Genomic DNA, 6,740 nt, shown 5'->3' with positions numbered 1-6,740 from the left:
GGAGATAGGTAAAACAAGTGAAGGGAATTAAGAGTACACTTACGATGAAGAGCATTGAGCAATGCATACAATTGTTGAATCTCTATATTACACACCTGAAACTATACTGGAATTTAAATCAATCAATCAAAGACTGTAATAAGTAAGAAGGGCATTACATATGATAAAAGCATAAATCTTACAGAAAGATATAACATTTATAAATATCTATACACCTAATATAGGAGCACCTAATTATATAAAGCAAATATTAACAGACATAAAGGGAGAAATAGACATCCAACAATGGAAGACTTATCAATGGACAGATGATTGAGACAGAAAATTGATAATGAAACAGCACCTCTCAATAACACACAAGGCAAGATGGACTTAACAGAGATATACAGAACAATCCACTCAAAAATGGAAGAATTCACATTCTTTTCAAGTGCACATGGAATATTCTCCAGGACAGGTCTCATTAGGCCACAAAACAATTTCAAAAGTTTTAGAAGACTGAAGTCATAAGAAGCATCTTCTCTGCCCACAACATTATGAAACTAAAAATCAATTATAAAAAAAGAACTAGAAAAACAAAACAGACATGCTACTAAATGTGCTATAAAACTAAAAGCTAAACAACATGCTACTAAACAACATATGGGTCAATGAAGAAATCAAAGAGGAAATATAAAAAATAACTGGAGACAAAAGAAACTGAAAACAATTCAAAATCTATGGGATGCAGCAAAATGGTTCTAAGAGGGAAGATTATGGCAATACAGGCTTACCTCAAGAAACAGGAAAAATCTCAGTCTAACATAAACATACCTAAAGGAGCTAGTATAGAAGAGAAAATGAAGCCCAAATTTAGCAGAATCAATGTAATAATAACGAATGGAAACAAATAAAATTATAGACCAAAAACATGATATTAAAGATCAAGGGAATTAGGAACTTATGCTTTGAAAAGATAAACAAAATTGATAAACCTTTAGTCAGTCTAAGACAAAAAAAGGAGAGGGCTCAAATACATAAAATCAGAAATGAAGAAGGGGGTTACATTTAATACCACAGAAATACAAAAGATTATGAGAATACTATGAAAAATTGTCAGTAAATAGGACAAATTAGGGAGAAATGCATAAATTCCTAGAGATAGACAATATTCCCAAGAACAACCAGGAAGAAATAGAAAATCTTAACATAACAATTAGTATAATGGAATTGAATACGTAATCAAAAAACTCCCGACAAACATAAATCCAGGACCAGGGGTATCTGGTTAACCGTTCAGTCACTACAGCTTGCAACTCCTGATGTTGGGGTAGTGAGTTCAATCCCCATGTTGGGTGTGGAGCCTACTTACAATAATAAATAGTCTAATTAATTAATTAATAATAAACCCCCATAAATCCAGGACCAGCTTCACAGGTGAATTCTACCAAACATTTAAAGAAGAATTTTAAAAAATATTTTATTTATTTATTTGATACAGAGACAAAGAACATGAGTGGAAGAAAGGGGCAGAGAAAGGAAAAACACAAAGCAGACTCCCTGCTGAGCAAGGAGCCCAACACGGGGCTTCAACCCAGGACCCTGAGATCATGAACTGAGCTGAAGGCAGGCTCTTAACTGACTGAGCCACCCAGGGTCACTTTAAGAAGAATTAATACCTACTCTTCTTGAACTATTCCAAAAATACAGAAGAGGAAAAAAATGCCTCCAAATTCATTTTACAAGGCTAGCGTTACCCTGATACCAAAATCAGAGAAAGACACTGCAGTGAAAGAAAATTACGAGTCAATATCCCTAATGAGCATACAGGCAAAAATCCCCAACAAAGTATTTGCAAAATGAATTCAGCATCACATTAAAAGGACCATTCACTACGATCCAGTGATATTTATTCCAGGGATGCAATCAATGATTCTGCAAATCAATCACTGAGATACACCACATCAAGAAATGAAAGAGAAAAATCATGTGATCATCTCAACAGAAGCAGAAAAAACATTTCATCAAATTCAGCATCCATTAATGAGAAGCACTCTCAACAAAGTAGATATAGAAGGAACACACCTCAACACAATAAAGGCCATACATGACAAACAACCACCATCGCACTAATGTCAAAATCTGAGGTTTTTTTTAAGATCAGGAAGGCAAGGATTCTTTTTATGTAATACATTGCTGGAAGTACTAACCACAGAAATAAGACAAGAAGAATACATAAATGGCATCCAAATGGGTAAAGAAGAAGTAAAACCGTCACTATTGGCCAGCCCTGGTGGCGCAGCGGTTTGGCGCCGCCTGCGGCCCAGGGTGTGATCCTCGAGACCCGGGATCGAGTCCCGCGTCGGGCTTCCTGCATGGAGCCTGCTTCTCCCTTTGCCTGTGTCTCTGCCTTTCTCTCGCTCTCTCTGAATGAATAAATAAATAAATCTTAAAAAAAAGTCACTATTTGCAGATGATATAATACTATATATTATATAGTATACTATATATAAAAAACCCTAAAGACCACAAAAAAACTACTAGAATTAGGGGAACCCTGGGTGGCTCAGCGGTTGGACACCCGCCTTTGGCCCAGGGCGTGATCCTGGAGTCCCGGGATCGAGTCCCACGTCGAGCTCCTTATATGGAGCCTGCTTCTCCCTCTGCCTGTGTCTCTGCCTCTCTCTCTCTCTCTCTCTCTCTGTGACTATCATAAATAAATAAAAATTTAAAAAAAAATTAAAAAAAACACAAAATCAATAAACAAATCTGTTGTATTTCTACACGATGACAAAATATCAGAAAGAAAACTAAGAAAACAATCCCATTTACAATTGCATTAGAAAAATTGCTTAGGAATAAATTTAACCAAGGAGGTGAAAGACTTGTAGTCTGAAAACAATAAAACACTGATACAAAAAAAAATTGAGGGTGCCTGGGTGGCTCAGTGGTTGGGCATCTGTCTTGGGCTCAGGTGGTGAACCCAGGGTCCTGGGATCAAGTGCTGTACCAGGCTCCCCATAGGGAGCCTGCTTCTCCCTCTACCTATGGCTCTGCCAGTCTCTCTGTGTCTTTCATAAATAAATAAATAAAATCTTTAAAAAAATTGAACACAACATTAAAAAATTGATTAGAAGAATTAATATTCCTAAAATGTCCATACTATCCAAATCAATCTACAGATTCAAAGCAGTGCCTATCAGAATACCAACAGTGTTTTTCACAGAATTAGAACAAATGATCTGATCCTAAAATGTGTATGGAACTATGAAAGACTTCAATAGCCAAAGCAATCCCTGAGAAAGAACAAAGCTGCAAGTATCACAGTCCCAGATTATACTACAATGTTATAAAATCAACAGTACATTTGTCCAAAAAATACATAAAGATGGTCAATACACATTAAAAGATGCCCAACATCACTAGTTATCAGGGAAATGGAAATCATAACAACTTGAGGTATCACCTCACACCAGTCAAAATAGCTAAAATCAAAGTCAAGAAATAATAACTATTGCTGAAGATGTAGAGAAAAAAAAGGAAACTCATGTGCACTGTTTGTGGAAATGTAAATTGGCGTAACCATTGTGGAAAACACTATGAAAATTCCTCAAAAAGTTAAAAATAGAGGGGTACCTGGGTGGCTCAGTTAGTTAAGCAACTGTATTTGGCTCAGGTCATAATACCAGGGTCCTAGAATCGAGCCCCACAGCAGGCTCCCCGATGAGCAGGGAACCTGCTTCTCCCTCTCCCTCTGCCACACTCCCCATGCTTGTATTCTTTCTCTCTCTCTCAAACATATACATAAAATTTAAATTTATTTTAATTTTTAAAAATTAAAAATAAAAATACCATGTGATCCAGTAATTCCATTACCAGGTATGCACCCAAAGAATACAAATACAATAATTCAAGAAGATATATGTACCCCTATGTTTACTGCAGGATTATTTACAAACTCAATATATTGAAGCAACCTGTGTGCATTGATAGATGATTTTTTTTTTAAAAAAAAAGATGTGGAATATACATTCAATGGAATATCATTCAGCCATAAAAAAGAAAAAAATCTTCCCTTTCACAAAAACGTGGATGGACCTAGAGGGTATTATGCTGCATAAGATAAATCAGACAGAGAAAGACAAATACCATATGATATCACCTGTACATGGATTCTAAAAAACAAAACAAAGTCAAAAACAAATAAAAAACAGAAACAGACTCCTAAATAGAGAGAAATACTCCTAAATACAGAGAACAAACATATAAAAAACAGAAACAGATTCCTAAATACAGAGAACTCCTAAATACTCCTTCCACCAGAGGAAAGGGAGGAAGAGATAGAATAGGCAAAATAGGTGAAGGGAGTGAAGATGAACAAACTACCAGTTATGGGACGCCTGGGTGGCTCAGCAGTTGAGCGTATGCTTTTGGCAAAGGGCAAGATCCTGGAGTCCCAGGATTGAGTCCCGCATCGGGCTCCCTGCATGGAGCCTGCTTCTCTCTGCGTGTGTCTCTGTCCCTCTCTCTCTGTGTCTCTCATGAATAAATAAATAAAATCTTTAAAAAAAAAAAAAGGGACGCCTGAGTGGCTCAGTGGTTAAGCATCTGACTTTGGCTCAGGGCGTGATCCTGGAGTCCCGGGATCAAGTCCCACATCAGGCTCCCTGCATGGGGCCTGCTTCTCTCTGCCTGTGTCTCTCATGAATAAATAAATAAAATCTTTTAAAAAAATAAAATAAAAATGAAAAATTAAAAAAATCTACCAGTTATAAAATAAATGTCACAGGGGCGCCTGGTTGGCTCAGTGGGTTAAGCAGCTGGACTTTTGGTTTCAGTGCAGGTTGTGAGATGGAGGCCTGAACCAGCCCTGAACCATACATTGGGCTCTGCATCCAGCAGGGAATTTGCTTAAAGATTTTCTTCCTCTGCCCCTCCCCCCATCACTCTCCCTCTCTCAAATAAATAAATCTTCAAAAAAATAAATATCAGAGAAGAAAGGCATAGCATACAAAATATACTCAATAATATTATATTTTTGAATGGTGACAGTAACTATGCACATGAGCATTGCATAATGCATTATGTAGAGAATTCTCCAATCACTAAATTGTATACTTGAAACTAGTAATATTGTATGCCAGCTATTTCATATTCTCTTTTTTAAGATTTATTTATTTATTTATTTATTTATTTATTTATTTATTTATTTATTTATTTATAATAGAGAGAGAGAGAGAGGCAGAGACACAGGCAGAGGGAGAAGCAGGCTCCATGCAGGGAGCCTGATGCAGGACTTGATCTCAGGTCTCCAGGATCAGGCCCTGAGCTGAAGGCGGCGCTAAACCACTAAGCCACCCGGACTGCCCCAACTCACAGGTTTAATTCCATCCCTGCGACCCCTGGGTGGCTCAGTGGTAGAGCAGCTGCCTTCAGCTCGGGGCGTGGTACTGAAGTCTCTGGATCCAGTCCCATGTCGGGCTCCCCTCGGGGAGCCTGCTTCTCCCTCTGCCTATGTCTCTGCCTATCTCTCTGTGTCTCTCATGAATAAATAAAACCTTTTTTTAAAATGTCATCTCTATGAAAATACCTATAGTGGGGTTTTTTTTTTTGTTTTTCTGTTAAGCTTTATTTTAATTCCAGTGTAGTAACATACAATGTTATATTAGTTTCAGGTGTACAATATAACTCAACAATTCCATATAATCACCCAGAGCTCATCAAGACAAATGCACTCCTTAATCCTCATCACCTACTTCATCCATCCATCCATCCACCCACCCTCTGGTAACCATCAATTTGTTCTATATAGTTAAGAGTCTGTTTCTTGGATTCTCTCTCTCTCTCTCTCTCTCTCTTTTTCCCTTTGCTCATTTGTTTTGCTTCTTAAATTCCACATATGAGTATATAGCATTATAATCCCTAGCACCATCCATGTTGTTGCAAAGGATTCACAGAATTAGAATAAACCTAAAACTTCCTTGGACTACAAAAGAACCAGAATAGCCAAAGTAACCTTAAGAACAAATCTGGAGGTCTCACAATCCAAAATTTCAAACTGCACTACAAAGCAACAGTAATCAACACAGAATGGTACTGGCAAAAACACAATAAATCAAGAGAACATAACACCCCAGAAATAAACTGAAGCTTATACGGTCAATTAATCTATGACAAAGGAGACAGGAATTTACAATGGGGAAAAAACAGTCTCTTCAATAAATAGTGCTAGGAAAACAAACAACCACATGCAAATGAATGAAACTGGATCAGTTTCTTGCACAACACACAAAAATAAACTGAAAATAAAGACCAAAATGAGGAGTACCTGGTGCTACAGTCCATTAAGCATCTAACTCTCATCTCAGGTCTTGATCTGTGTCCTAAGAGTTCCAGGCGCTGTGTTGGGCTCTAAGCTGGGTATGGAGGCTACTCAAAAAATAATAATAATAAAGGGGTGCCTGGGTGTCTCAGTTGGTTAAGAATTTGGCTCAGGTCAAGATCCCAGGGTCCTAGGAACAAGACCTGCATATGGCTCCCCGCTCAGAGGAAGCCTGCTTTTCCCTCTTCCTCTGCAGTGCCCCCACCACCACTGGTGCTCCCACACTCACTCTGTCAAATAAATAAATAAAATCTTAAATAATAACAATAAAATAACAATAAAGTCCAAGATGTAATCTCTGAAAGCATAAAACTCCTAAAAGAAAACACAGACAGTAAATTTACAGACATCAGCCATAGCGATAATTTTCTGGATATGT

This window comes from Nyctereutes procyonoides, unplaced genomic scaffold (assembly GCF_905146905.1).
Source record: "Nyctereutes procyonoides isolate TBG_1078 unplaced genomic scaffold, NYPRO_anot_genome, whole genome shotgun sequence".
Lineage (NCBI taxonomy): Eukaryota > Metazoa > Chordata > Mammalia > Carnivora > Canidae > Nyctereutes > Nyctereutes procyonoides.
The sequence above is the reverse complement of the archived record's forward strand: the minus strand, read 5'-3'. Positions refer to the sequence as shown.